This window comes from Saimiri boliviensis, chromosome 19, assembly GCF_048565385.1.
Source record: "Saimiri boliviensis isolate mSaiBol1 chromosome 19, mSaiBol1.pri, whole genome shotgun sequence".
Taxonomy (NCBI): domain Eukaryota; kingdom Metazoa; phylum Chordata; class Mammalia; order Primates; family Cebidae; genus Saimiri; species Saimiri boliviensis.
Genome location: NC_133467.1, coordinates 19,078,592 through 19,094,569, shown reverse-complemented (window position 1 = coordinate 19,094,569; position 15,978 = coordinate 19,078,592).

Here is a 15,978-nt window from a genome sequence, read left to right as displayed (position 1 = left end):
GCAGAGGTAAATACTTTCATTTTTCATTTTTATTTTTTTATTATACTTTAAGTTCTGGGATACCTGTGCAGAATGTGCAGGTTTGTTACGTAGCTATACCTGTGCCATGGTGGTTTGCTGCATCCATCAACTCGTCACCTACATTAGGCATTTCTCCTAATGCTGTCCCTCCCCTTGTCCCTGAACCCCCAATAGGCCCTCGTGTGTGATGTTCCTCTCCCTGTGTCCATATGTTCTCATTGTTAAACTTCCACTTATGAATGAGAACATGCAATGTTTGGTTTTCTGTTCCTGTGTTAGTTTGCTGAGAATGATGGTTTCCAGTTTCATCCATGTCCATGCAAAGGACATGAACTCATTGTTTTTTATGGCTGCATAGTATTCCATGGTGCATATGTGCCACATTTTCTTTATCCAGTCTATCATTGATATGCATTTGGGTTGGTTCCAAGTCTTTGCTATTGTGAATAGCGGTGCAATAACCATACATGTGCATGTGTCTTTACAGTAGAATGATTTATAATCCTTTGGATATATACCCAGTAATGGGATTACTAGGTCAAATGATATTTCTGGCTCTAGATCCTTGAGGAATCACCACACTGTCTTAGCAAAAAGAACAAAGTGGGAGGCATTATGCTACCTGACTTTACACTACACTATAAGGCCACAACAACCAAAACAGCATGGCACTGGTACCAAAACAGATACATGGACCAATGCAACAGAGCAGAGGCCTCCAAAATAACACCACACATCTACAACCATCTGATCTTTGACAGACTTCACAAAAACAAGCAATGAGGAGGCTGGGCACAGTGGCTCATGCCTGTGATCCCAGCTCTTTGGGAGGCTGAGGTGGGCAGATCAACTGAGGTCAGTAGTTTGAGACCAGCCTGACAAACATGGTGAAACCCCATCTCTACTAAAAATACAAAAAATTAGCCAGGCATGGTGGCATGTACCTGTAATCCCAGCTACTCAGGAGGCTGAGGCAGGAAAATTGCTTAAACCCAGGGGCCAGAGGTTGCAGTGAGCCGAGATCGCACCATTGCACTCCAGCTTGGGCAACAAGAGCGAAACTCCACTCAAAACAAACAAAACAAGCAATGAGGAAAGGATTCTCTATTTAATAAATGGTGTTGGGAAAACAGGCTAGCCATATGCAGAAAACTGAAACTGGACACCTACACCTTCTTTACACCTTATACAGAAATTAACTCAAGATGGATTAAATACTTAAACTTAAGACCTAAAACCATAAAAAACCTAGAAGAAAACATGGGCAATATCATTCAAGACATAGGCATGGGCAAAGACTTAATGACTAAAACACCAAAAGGAAGGGCAACAAAAGCTAAAATTGACAAATGGGATCTAATTAAGCTAAAGAACATCTGCACAGTAAAAGAAACTATCATCAGAGTGAAGAGGCAACCTACAGAATGGGAGAAAATTTTTGCAATCTGACAAAGGGCTAATATTCAGAATCTACAAGGAACTTAAACAAATTTACAAGAAAAAAGAAACCTCACCAAAATGTGGGCAAAAGATATAAACAGACACTTCTCAAAAGAAGACATTTATGTGGCCAACAAACATATTTAAAAAACGCTCATCACCACTGGTCATTAGAGAAATGCAAATCAAAACCACAGTGAGATACCATTTCACACCAGTAAGAAAAAGACAGGAAACAAAAGATGCTGGAGAGGATGTGGACTAATAGGAATGCTTTTACACTGTTAGTGGGAGTGTAAATTAAATACTTTAAAAAAAATGCATGTGACTATGATTTTCAGCAGGAAAGAATGCCAGGACAATTTAATGTGGAAAGAAGAGTCCTTCCCCAAAATGCTCCTGGGACAATTGGATATCCACATGCAAAAGAGTGGAGCTGGACTCTTGCCTCATATCATATGCAAAAATTAACTCAAAGTGGATCACTGGCTTAAATGTTAAAGTTAAAACTGTAACAAGCTTGTAAATCTCATAACCCTGGATTAGTCAATGGTTTCTTATATATGACACCTAAAGCACAAGCAACAAAAGAAAAAATATTGCACCTTATTAAATTAAAAATTGTTGTGCTTCAAAAGACATTATCAAGAAAGTGAAAGAACAATCCAAGAATGGGAGAAAATGTTTGCAAATCATCTATCTATTAAAGGTTTAGTATCCTGAATATATAAAGAACTCTTAAAACTCAACAATAAAAAACCAAAAAACTAAATGAAACAATGGGCAAAGGATTGTCCAAAGAAGATGTAGAAATGTTCAATAAGCACATGAAAAGATGTTCAACATCATGAATCATTAGAGAAAGGAAAACAAAAGCCATAACACAGCATTTCAGACCTACTGTAAAAAAGACAAATAATACAAAGTGTTGGTGGGGACACAGAAAAATTGGAATTTTATACATTGCTGGTGGGAATATAATATGGTGCAGCCACTTTGGAAAACCATTTGGTAGTTCCTCAAAAATTAAACATGGAGTCACCATATGCCCCAGAAATTAACTCCATTCCTAGTTAAATAGCCAAGACAAATAAAAGCATTCATCCACATAAAAACCTGGACACGAATGTTCTTAGCAGCATTATTCACAAAGGCAAAAAGTGGAAACAACTCAAATCTTTATCAACTGATGAATAGATAAGCAAAATGTGGTATATCCATATGACAAAAGATTATTCAGCCTTGAAAAGGAATGACATTCTTATAAATGCTACAACATGGATAAATCCTGAAAACATTATGCTCAGTGAGAGAAGCCAGACGCAAAAGGCCAATATTGCATGATTCAATTTATATGAAATGTCCAGAACAGGCAAATTCCTAGAGATAGAAAGTAGATGAGTGGTTATCATGGACTAGGGGAGGGGGAAGTGGGAAGTGAGTGCCAGTAGGTGTGGAATTTCTTTTTGAGTTGATAAAAATGTTCTCAGCTGAACGTGGTGGCTCATGCCTGTAATTCCAGCACTTTGGGAGTCCAAGGAGGGTGGATCATGAGGTCAGGAGATCGAGACTATGCTGGCTAACATGGTGAAACATTGTCTCTACCAAAAATACAAAAATTAGCTGGGTGTAGTGGCGCAAACCCTGTAATCCCAGCTAGTCTGGAGGCTAAGGCAGGAGAACTCTCCAACCTGGGAGGCGGAGGCTGCGGTGAGCTGAGATCACACCACCGCATTCCAGCCTGGGCAACAGAGGAGACTCTGTCTCAAAAAAAAAAAAAGTTCTCAAATTATATAATGATGATGGATGTTACCTTTTGAATATACTAAGAACCATTAAATCATACATATTACAAGGATACATTATATGATATGTGAATTAAATATCAAAAAAATATGACTATCTCAGGGCTTTGGGGGACATAAGACAAAGAAAATCGGTGCACTAATAAATGTTTAGTTTGTTAAATTTATTATATAAAATGATGTTATGGTTGTGAAATTCACTTACTCCATTTTTTTCTCCTCCTGTCTCCCTGATCTAAATGACTCATAGTGGAGATCAGTAGTTCTCAACTCTGGCCATGCACTTGAGCATTTTAGAACCACCAGGGGAGCGTTCAGAAAACAGAGTTCTTGGGTTCGACCCATAGCCAATTAAATCAGAGTCTCTGGTTCTCTTCCCCAACCCAACACTGGCAACTTTTCAAATTAAAACTTCCCAAGTGATTACCGTGTGCTGCCAAGATGGAGAGAATTACAGGGGAGACCAAGACCCGGGCAACACTGAGTCAGATTCTGTGGTGATCCTTCAGCAAGTCTTTTTATTTTTTTCTTCTTAAGTCAGGTTTACTGAGATATAATTTATATATATTAAAATTTATGCTTTTAAAATGTATAGTTCATTGCAAAGTATAAAGTCCTATGACAACCACTACAATCAGGATATACAACATTTCCAGCACCCCCCTAAATTTCTTTGTGTCCCTTTGCAACCAATGCTTTCCCCCACATATTTGATGTACATACTAGAATACTATGCAAAATTACAAAGCCTATCCTTTAAAATAAATGTAAGAAAATGGAGAAAAAGTTACTATATAAAGAGCAAAAAGCGGCTGGGCAGGGTAGCTCATGCCTATAATCCCAGCACTGTGGGAGGCCAAGGTGGGCAGATTACCTGAGGTTGGGTGTTCGAGACCAGCCTGAAAACGTGGAGAAACCCCATCTCTACTAAACATACAAAATTAGCTGGGCATGGTGGCGCATGCCTTAATCCCAACTACTCGGGAGGCTGAGGCAGGATAATCGCTTGAACCAGGGAGGCAGAGGTTGTGGTGAGCCAAGATCGTGCCATTGCACTCCAGCCTGGGCCATAAGAGCGAAACTCCATCTCAAAAAAAAGGAGCAAAAAGCAGAAAAAAATTCCCTATATAATGTTAATTGTTTAAACTTGTTTTTATGTATGTACAGATACGTATGTCTCTCCATATATGAACACAGTTGTAGAAAAAATTACTAGTTATTTCTGATTGTGAAAATTACAGAAAATGTTGATTTTATTTTTTATATTTTTATACATTTTCTAGTTGGTCTACAAGTTACTTTTATAATGAAAATAATGAGATTTACAAAATAGCAACCTATGGGCAAGTAACGCATGAAGAGGCTCCTAAGGACCGAACTGTCAGCCCCTAGATTCTGGGCCCTTCACTGCAAATGCAGCTTTCTGATTTCAAACACCAGGTCATTGGCTGATAGCAACTGCTATTGCCAAAAGAGGTTAATGAGAAGATATTGACTTCTACTGAGATGGATATCAAAAAATATTGACCCAAGAGAAGAAAATATTGATGGGAAAAGAATCAAGGTCTTTCATTGCCTTGAAGGGAATAATAAACCTTCTTTGTTGAATCCCACATTCTCGTCTCTGATTTTACAGGCACACACATCTAAAGTCAAAGATGGCACATCTCTGTAAGCACTATTAGAGACTTGGATTCAGAATCTATTACAAGGGATGAATAAGAAGAAAGTGATCTATGGGTACAGAATAAATATAATTTAGGGTGCGTATACACACACACACACACACACACACACACACACACACACACACAAAGAGAGAGAGAGAGCCAACACAAGATCTTGACCCTAGAGGTCTGTTCAGCTTTGGTTTCAGTTCTTTTAGATTCAGCAGAATCCTAATTAAAGATATGAAGACGTAGCTTCCAGCCAGCTCAAACAGATCAAAACCAGCTGAGACCAGCACTAGGTCTCCAAACTAGACAACTGATTCAGGCTCCCTTAGAGCCAGCACATTGGCCTATTGGATTTTTGGTGACTTCTTAGGATGAATACAGTTAGAGATGACCACAGATGACTGAAGTTGGAATGCTTTCTCCTACATTTTTTCTCAAATAAAAGAAGATATAATAATATGTTGGTTGAACCATCATTTGAATCAGTGACTTTTTTCTGGGTTGTTCTGGAATGGGATATACTATTTGGACAAAATGCGTTGAAATTAATTTCACATTAAACTATTCCTCTAGTTTGAGTATAGACTCCTGTATCATTTTTCTTTACACGCTTCTAAAGAAAAAAAAAAAAGTTGAATCTCTTAGAATGCTAGCAGCTCTAAGAAACAACTCCTGATTCAAGAGAGTTCTGAAGTAGGCAAACTTGAGAGGTTGTTAATTCAGCAGGTTAGCAACATCATAAAAAACCAGGTTTCTTCCATTTTCCGTTCCAACATGCTTGGTGCGTTTTCTTTATCTTTGGCTAGCACCCCTATGGTTGGACATAGGTGTCTGTCACAGTTCTAGGTGTTCTGTGTAGATGTGACAATATCCAAATTTTTCGAGGTTTTTTTTTTTTTTTTTTTTTTTTTTTGAGAAAAAACAACACAGGGTCTCACTGTGTTGCCCAGGCTGGAGTCCAGGGACATGATCACAGCTCTCTGCAGCCTTGACCTTCTGAGCTCAGGTGAACCTCCTGCTTCAGCTTCAAGAGTAGCTGGGACTGCAAGCTCACACCACTAAGCCCAGCTAATGTTTTCATATGTGTTTTGTGTGTGTTGTTGTGGGTTTCTTTTTTTTCATTATTGTGTTTTTGAGATGAGGGGGGTCTCATCATGTTGTCCAGGCTGGACTCAAAATCATGAGCTCAAGAGATCTGCCTGCCTTGGACTCCCAAAGTGCTGGGGTGATAGATGTGAGCCACCAAACCAAGCCCCCCGACTTTTTTTTTTTCCCAGGGAAGCAACTATTCCTTGAATCTCCATCAATGTCCTCTTTTTCATGTCTCACTGACCCCCAAATTCACTGCATGTTCTTGCCTAAATAAGTCAGTGGCAAGCGTGATGAAATTACCATGGTTGGCATAGATCAGTCAGAGCCCTCCCCTGAACTCAATCAAGATCAGGAGGCAGTGAGGAGAGAGCAAAATAAAATTGGGGTTCTTGGGAAAGAAGGGCAAGGCTGTCGGGGTGGCAGGCAAAACAGGGCCTCTACCGTGGTGTAGGCCCCATCTGTTTGGGGATTTGCCTTGTTCTTGGGCATCCTGAGGCATAAGTCTGTCATGATGGAATTTCAGGTAGCTTATTATGTACTTCACAATACCATAGGTAGTGAAGGCAATGAAAGAAAATGGTCCAAATTCTCCATGAGCTCATACTGAATTTAAGGAGCCTCTGTGTGGACACAGCTAACAGCTAGTTACTACTGAAAGTCTCTAAGAAGAACTCTGAGAGGAAATCCTATAGCTCAGGTGTCAGCCAAAATCAGCTTTCTTAGGGAGCTAAATAAAATTGGCTCCAACCTCCACCCTACAACTGGTGGGAAATCCAAGCTCTCCCCATTTCCACATCCATCACCAACTCCTCTGGATTCCGTCCTGGGCAGGGTGAAGGGCTTATGTCCTAGGGGTCATGCCTGGACCTGAATTCCTGCTTCTTTTGAAGTCTGTAGCACTATGCCTCACATCTTACAGACATTTCCTTGTGCAGTGCTGACCAAGATGTGCAATGTAGCTCCTGTTTGGGTCTTCTTTCCCCATCACATAAGTTGAAAAAAGTATTTGCGTGGATGGAGGAATTAACTTAAGGTTTGGGACCAGGAAGAGGGATTTATGGAAAACAAAGCAAACAGGTCAGGGGTAGTGGCTCATGCCTGTAATCCTAGCACTTGGGGAGGCCAAGGTGGGTGGATCACTTGAGGCCAGGAGTTTGAGACCAGCCTGGCCAACACGGTGAAAATCCACCTCTACTAAAAATACAAAACTTAGTCAGTTGTGGTGGTGTGCACCTGTGGTCCCGGCTACTTGGGAGGCTGAGGCAGGAGTATCACTTGAACTTGGGAGGTGGAAGAGCCAAGATTACATCACTGCACTCCAGCCTAGCCACAGAGTGAGACTCTGTCTCAAAAAAAAAAAAAAAAAAAAAAAAAAAAAAAAGAAAGAAAGAAAGAAAAGAAAGCAAAGCAAAGAGTGTAACACTGAGTAGACATTCTTGTTCTTAAGAGTGATTTTCCTGTATCACCTGCCCCACTCCTCCCCAGCATTAACTTTTATAATTGTAACCTTTTTAATCTTACAATCTTTTCTGTTCCTATTTATTTCATGCAGAGCAGTTTTGCCTTTTTTGTTTGTTTGTTTTTGCTTTGCAAACTTGTCCTTAGGATCCTAAGTATTTTCCTGAACAAAAAGAGTTATCTCTCTAAGAAAAACTCAAGCCAGCTGTTAAAAAAGTAAACATTTCACATTGATTCAGGTGATTACAGTAAGGAAATCTGAGAAGATCTCTTGGAGGTGGAGATGAGATGGACTTCAAGAAGAGGGGGCTGCATCCCCAGTGTCCAGAGACTGGGAGGAGCATCATGTTTACCACGGACTGGGAGGAGGCTGAGTTGGTTAAAACTGATGGTTTGGGCAGGGTGCGGGGGCTCATGCCTGTAATCTCAGCACTTTGGGAGGCTGAGGCGGGTGGATCACTTGAGGTCAGGAGTTTGAGACCAGCTTGGGCAACATGGTGAAACCCCGTCTCTACTGAAAATATAAAAATTAGCCAGGTGTGGTGGTGGGCACCTGTAATCCAGCTATGCAGGAGGCTGAGGCAGGAGAATCATTTGAACCCGGGAGTTGGAGGTTGCAGTGAGCTGAGATTGCACCACTGCACTCCAGCCCGGGTGACATAGTGAGACTCCATCTCAAAAATAAGTAAATAAATAAGGAAAAAAACTGATGGTTTGTATTTGTAAATAGCAGAGGAATAATTTGGTTATAGAGGTGCATAGGAAGGGGCATGATGAGGCAGTTACAGAGAATTTTAGAAGCTTAATCCTGTAAAGTAATAAGAGTTTCTGGAGGATTTGGGGCAAGGATGTGATAAGATTAGATTTTAGAATTCAGGGAGAACATTCTGCTGGTGGTGATCGGGTGGGCTCTGTGGCAGACTTCAAGGTGCCCATCAACGCCTATTCTTTCTTCCTTTCTTTACTCACAGAGCTCCTGAGGTTTAGTTGAACACAACCACTGTGCCAGCCTCTCCGACAGCTATATGTGCACATTGGCTAAATTCCAGCCAACGGGATGCAGAAGAAGTGATGTGCACCTTTTCTAGGGTTATCCAAAACGTACATCATTCTCCAATAAAAAGAAATAAAGTGGGCTGGGCGCGGTGGCTCACGCCTGTAATCCCAGCACTTTGGGAGGCCAAGTCGGGTGGATCACGAGGTCAAGAGATTGAGACCATCCTGGTCAACATGGTGAAAGCCCATCTCTACTAAAAATACAAAAAAACTAGCTGGGCGTGGTGGCGTGTGCCTGTAATCCCAGCTACTCAGGAGGCTGAGGCAGGAGAATTGCCTGAACCCAGGAGGCGGAGGTTGTGGTGAGCTGAGACCGTACCATTGTACTCCAGCCTGGGTAACAAGAGCGAAACTCCATCTCAAAAAAAAAGAAAAGAAAAGAAAGAAAGAAAGAAAGCTTCTTGCAGAAATGATTGCTTCTAGGACTGGGTGGGAGAAGGGCAAGATGAGCCTGGAACACTTTGCTGTGCCAGAAAGTAAGGAAACACTCAAACGATGTAGGAGCCTGTTGAAAGCACACAGGAACCAACCTGAAGTGTTCACCTGGCCAAATCTGGGGCAATTTGAGCAACAAAATAATGATAGTACAGGAATATAACCCACAGAATAAAAAAGAGAATATGAGTCACTTAGAATATAAATAATTAATAAAATAAAGGTGGGGGAAGAAAAATTTTTTGTAATAGAATTCTATGTAATAAACATAAAAAGAAAGATGAAATTAGGAAAATCATCATCTGGCAGCCACCATACTAATAATTGTTCGGGCAAGAGTCAACAATGGGTGTTAAAACTAGCGGGCAAAAATTTAAAAAGAAGCAGAATATTTACATGGTTTAAAAAATCATTCCACAATATACTTGTTAAATAAAAGCAGGCAAATATTTACTGTGGAGAAACCTGGAAGATATCACTCTAGCCAAGCGAGCCAAGGTAACGTCACTGACATTAGGACAGACCGCTATCAAGTGTCTCTCGACATGATGGATCAAAGACATGCCACTTCTGCGGCTGCCTGCCGAAAATGCACAGCCTAGGTCTGCGCATAAAGAAACACCACAAATGCAAACGGAGGACATTCTTTAAGACAACTGAAGTTTTCTCCTCAAAAATATTAAGGTCATAAAAGATAAAGACTGAAGAACTATTTCAATATAAGAAAAGTTTAAATGCAGGACAACTAAATGCAGTTAATTATCCTGGGTTGAATCCTGGGCCAATTAGTTATTTTTCTTTTGCTATAAAAGACATTAGAGAAACAATCAATAGAATTTGAATATAGTCTGTAAATTAGACAATAGTATCATGTCAGTGTCAATTCCTGATTTTCATCATTGTATTGAGGTTATGGAAGAATATGCCCTTGTTGTTGGGAAATACTCCGTACGGAAGCTTTTTAGACATAAAGGGGTAAAGAGATAAATCATATCTTTAATTTGCTCTCAAATGTCTTTAGGGAATGCTATTAAGAGAGAATGAATGATAAAGCAAGTATGACAAAATGTTAACACTTGAAGAATGTGAGTGAAGTGTATATGGGGAATCTTTTAATGTTTTTACAATTTTTCTGGAAGTCTGACTTTGACTTGCAGAAAATTATAAGTTTTTATTTTTGTGTTTGTAAGGAATGAGCATGCATTTCCATGTGCCCTTATCCCTTTACCCTTCCTATTGGCTGGGAAATGATGGCCCTAGAGGGTTGCGGGTGTGTGCTGTGGACGGCGACACTGCCCACCAGCCCTGGGCCACTGTGTTCAACTGTTTTGTGAGAGAAATCGCCTATGGTGTTAAGCCACTGCATTGGAGGGTCTCTTTGTTACAGCTCCATGTTCTGCAACTAACTAATACCGGCTGTTAATAAGGAGAGGCTGGAGGAAGGTGGCTTCTTAGGAGCTTGGTGCACTGGTTTAGCTACTCCTATTGAGGGCATGGAAGAGGCAGTCATGGAGAGAGTTGGTGAAGACCACTCATTTGGGGAGAATTAGTGAAAGGAAATTAAGAATAGGAGAGCAACTTGAGGGTGCAACAGAGTCTTAGGATCCTCGAGGAGAGATTTTCCCTTTTAAGAAGCAGAGAAATAAGTCCAAGGGAGAAAAGAGATGTTTGGGAGTTGGGGATTTTTCTGGTGACCCTGGTTTGTTCTCCACTGGCCACCTCTGTATATAGCTGGCCCAGATTCCAGGGACAAAGAGCAGAACTATTTGTGGTTGTAAGTGAAGAGCAGAGAACTATAAACCCAACTGGATTGAGGGGGAGAGGATCAAATCTGATTTAGTGGGATACATAAGGAGAATTAAAAAATGATAGTACTCACGGTAGCAGGTCATCTTAACCGAGTCCTCACAGTGTCCTCGGGACTAGTCTAAGTCCTTTACCCCGTCTACTCATTTGAACCTCACAATAACCATAAGACACTATTCCTATTTTACAGACAAGTAAAGTAAACTCAACCACAAAGTTGTCAAAGTTGCAAATAACAGACACAAGCCTCAGATACGGGCAACCTGCCTCTGCCCTCCACCTCCAATTTCTTGGGGCCACCCTTTGGTTCCCTCTCTTTCCTTCTCCTTTCCCGCCAGCAGCATTTGATGCTGACACAGGTGAACTGGAAACACACGGGGTCCTTCATCATGTTGTGGATCTGCGCTCCAGAATCTACTTCCGGGCAGAGCAGGAGAGGGACGGGGTGCAAGGAAGGGTGGCGGGTGTCAGCCCATGCCTTACTGGAATGGCTCTGGTTCACAGGAAGGATGAAGGCCTGTCCATCTGAAGACAAAAGAGGAAGGGCAGCCAGAAAGGGGCGTGACTATTCTTCTGGTTTTGGAGATCTTGTGCTGTTGGTGTGTGGGAGATATTTGGGATGGGGTGAGGGTTGAAGTGGGCTTATGCGACCGAATGTCCCCAGTCTGCTATTCCTACTCCCACTTCAGAGCCCTGCTACTCACAAACATGAGATGATGGAGGAAGGAGGAGGGAAGTCAAAAGAGCTTCTGTCTCTGAGGGTCTCTGCTCATTTCTTTCTGTGCTAAAGGCTTTTTCCCATTTTAAAAGCAGTAGGCAGTGAGTCCCAGACTGCCTGAAACAGGAAAAAGAGAAAGAAACTTTATAAATACACTTTTGAACCCCGAGACCCAGCTCCTGGCCAGGAGACAGGCAAACTCTTTTAATATCCTTATTCTGGATCCACTTGAATGGAAATAGCCTCCAGTATTTTTAGCTGCTGTGTAATCAAAGTGAAAAAGAAGAAGGAAATGTATATCTTTTTCTTTCCAAGTTAGAATAAGAGAAGGAATTGCTCATTACCTTTTAACGGAGTCCCTGCTGGGTAGGGAGGAAAACACGCAGGAGTCTCTGTTGGCTCCTCCTCTGGCCTAGACAGGATTTAAACCCAGGGAGGGAAGCCAAGGAGAGTCGAGAACCAGGGACGACCAGCAAGTACCAAGATCTACAGTGGGAGGAGACCAGGTGACAGGAGCAGCAGCATTGGAACAGCCACCCTGCAGCCTTCCAGGTAAGAGTGCTAGCTGGCCAAGCTTTACTTACTGGAGGAAGGAAGGTGGCCAGTGCGAATGAGATCAAAATTGGAGGCTCGGGTGCCTCAGATCTTGACCCCGAAAATCGGGGCAGTGTAGTCTCCTATCACCTCCATGAAGAGTTAAAATGAATTGGGAAGTACCTCTCCAGGACCTGTGTACTGCGTCCTTAGTATTATACTCCAATCCCAGACAGGGCTAAGCATAGTTATCTTCTTAGGCCAGATGTGGTCCGTGTTGTATCAGTTTCTACCCGGAGTAACACATTGTGTATAAAATATTTCCTTTAAGATGTTTCTTCTCATCTGTTTTCCTTTTTGAACTTCTTTACAACATCAAAGCTTTCTCTCTCTCTTTTAATTGGATAGTTTGGTATCTGTTGTATTTTATTATTTTTTAAAATCCTAAAACAGAACTTTAAACATTATTCATTTAAATCCCAAAACATAATTTGTTTAATTATGATTAATTTAGTTATGATTAAGAAGCTATGATAACTTCCCTTTTTCCTGGATTTTGTGTGAATCAGTTAAGGGGATGTTTGCAAATGTATTTGAACAGCTTTGCAGTACAACCAGACGTTTAATTTTAAAGGTTTTAATTATTATTTGTTAAGATGACAACTTCTTTCCAAATCCCCATACCTCAAAGAAAACATTTCAAGATATCTCAAAAAATGATGTGGTTAAACTCACTTTTGGAGGTGGTTTTTTTTTGAAACAGAGTCTTGTTCTGTTGCCAGGCACCAGTCTGGAGCGCAGGGGCACAATCTTGGCTCACTGCAACCTCCATCTCCCAGGTTCAAGCAATTCTTCTGCCTCAGCCTCCCAGGTAGCTGGGACTACAGGCGCATGTCCCCACACCCAGCTAATTTTTTATTTTTATTTTTATTTTTAGTAGAGACGGGGTTTCACCATGTTGGCCAGGATGGTCTTGATCTCTTGACCTCATGATCCACCTGCCTTGGCCTCCCAAAGTGCTGGGATAACAGGCATGAGCCACTGCGCCCAGCTGGAGGTCTTACTTTTTACTTATTTATTAATTTTTGTGCTTGGGAGAGATCTGGGGGAAGGACAGAGAAAGAATGAATGAGAACAGGCAGGGCTTCAGAGCTTCACTTAAAAGAATGAAACCTGAGTAGCTTATACAAGCTTTAAAGGAAAAAACAAAAAAAAAACAAAACAAGTTCCAATATGAGAGTAATAAACTACTCACATCTGGACACAGGTTAGCCACAGTGCCTAAAATCCATTGGTTCTTGGAAAAGCTGAGGAGTCACCAAAACATCAGGTGATACTTTGCTTGGTCAGGGCTATACATTGGTAGCTGGCATGGATAGAATCAGTGCCTCTTGACATTCCGACATTTATTGGAGACTCAGAATCAACGTGAGTGTCAGACACAGGAAGAAATACAGTATCAACACCGATAACATTTTTCCCGGAGAGAAGGGAAGAAGACACCTGGCGTTCTTTCATATTCTGAGTCCTGCGATGTCCCCAAGTTTGTGGGCTGACTCCCGATGGAGGGAAAATAGAACAAATGATTTCAAACCATCCTGCGGCTTCTAGTTTTCCAGTCCAGTGCTGCTCTGTGGTTTGAAATGTAGGGTAGGCCGGGCTCTGTTTCTGAGAAGATGCCTGAGGAAATTGTGTCCAAGCCCAGTGGAAACTTTTGTCTATTCACTGCTCATTCCAGAGGCTTGGCTCCTGTAGGATCTGGAGACAGACATGAGATCATGGTTTAGGTCCTGTAGCAGCATCTGGAGCCACCAGTCTGTGAGCTGAAGATGCTAAGATCTCAGGCCTGACCCCTAGATGGGCAGGGGCTTTGCTGTTTTCACCACGATGGACTCACTGCTGATGCTGCCCAGTCACCATTTGAATCTGTACCCAGCGAGTGTGGGTGGAACAGTGCAAATGCTTGGAAGTTAGCAAACGCTCTCCTCCTTGCTAGAAGCTAGAACTTCAAAGTTACTTAAATACGTAAAAAAACTATGTGTTAACTAAAGAAAGAAATTGCAGAGTTTTTTGTTTGTTTGTTTTGTTTTGTTTTAATCGGATGCTCCTCACACCCATGGGGATTAGGGCTAATTATATACAAAGTGATACTTAGCCATTCTAGGGAGTGGCTGGCTGAATATGGGAGAGGAAGGCTCCTGAATTCAGGTCCTTGTCTTTTTTACTTTATTATTGTGCATGAGCTTGGTCCCACAAAAGCTAAAGTAATTTCTTTCTATGAGAAAGTGATTCATCCTCCGGGGGTAAATGAACATCTTTGCCTGGTGTTCAAGAGGAGATTTTAAAGTGCTTTGCACGGATGCATAGAAAATGGTAGCTACCATGATCATCACCTATTTGAGCGTTTGCAAGGCAGATTAAGAGTCAGTTGTCAAAACCAAATGAGCCCGTGGCCACCCCTGAAAAGGTGACTGAGAGCTGAGGCTGGGTCAGAGACCCATTCTTGGTCTTTTCTCGTCTCAGGTGGGTGGTCAGACTTGATGGGGCGGCTCTCTAGGAAGAGGATTCTAGCACTGTGGTGTGGGAGTCACCTTCAAGGACTTCCTGGGCACTCCCTGTGTACCCCACCGAACTAGGAGAATGGGAGGACACAGTGATGCCCAGAATGTGACCATACTAAGCCCTATCACATAAAACCAAACTTTCATTCTCGTCCACACCTAGCTTCTTGTATCCTGTATGCAATGCTTGCAGAGTTCAATGTCACAGAGACTAGAAAGAAAAACTTTGCATGTACTTGATTCCACTGGAGTTTAACCTAGGAGAGACAGACCTCCCTTGTACATCCATGCTCTAGCATGCTCTCCTTCTCTGAAGGAGAAAGAGATAGAGAGATGAAATCAGTCGCCTAAGCCTCCAGTTCAAGGTAAGTTGAGCCAGGGTAGATTTCTCAGCCAGCTGAGAACTTGCTGTCCTGAACAGGTTAGCTGGGGAGTACAGGGAAGACCCCTGAGTCACCCAGGGCCCAAGCTGTAGATCATTAGCAAACTATGCCCAAGAGAGTTAAGGAAGGAGTGACAAGTTTGCCAGAGACACTTGTGACATTGAGGTATCCCTAGATACTCATCTCCCTCATTTTCCTTCAAAGTTTAATGATATCTGCCCTGTTATTTGTGGACAGAATATCTTCGTAAGTGGCTCTGCTGGAAATCCACGATGATACGCTTTTTCTAAAACCCAAAGCAGTGCTCTCATTTCCTTGTGGTTAACTGGCGAGGCAGGATGAGATAATAAGGGAACCAGAGAAAGTCCTGAATTTAAGTATAAAGGTCTGTAACAGTGGCTAGAAATTGGCTACCTCTCTTCTTTGGTATAAGTGGCATTTTTTTTTCCCCTTACTCAGGGTGTGTATCCTTCTTTGGGGAAAATGCGGTGACACAGAGACTATCCACCCCTGGGGTCCAAGAGGACCGTCAGGATTCAGGGGCCATCCTCTTTCTTTGGCCAAGGCTTGGTCGCCATCTGCCCCTGCAGACAGAAGTCTCGGTATACTTTGGTGTTTCCTAGGAAGGGAATTCTCCAGCTTCTAGTGAGAAGCGACTGGGACTTAACCTCCCTGTGGGGGAACACAAGTCATGTCCCCAAGGGACCATCCTTGGCCCCACTCAGAGGAAGTACAGGCACAGGATTTAGTTGTCGATGTATTAATTTTTAACTGATGGCCGGGTGCGGTGGCTCAAGCCTGTAATCCCAGCACTTTGGGAGGCCGAGGCGGGTGGATCACGAGGTCAAGAGATCGAGACCATCCTGGTCAAGATGGTGAGACCCCGTCTCTACTAAAAATACAAAAAATTAGCTGGGCATGGTGGCGCGTGCCTGTAATCCCAGCTATTCAGGAGGCTGAGGCAGGAGAATTGCCTGAACCCAGGAGGCGGAG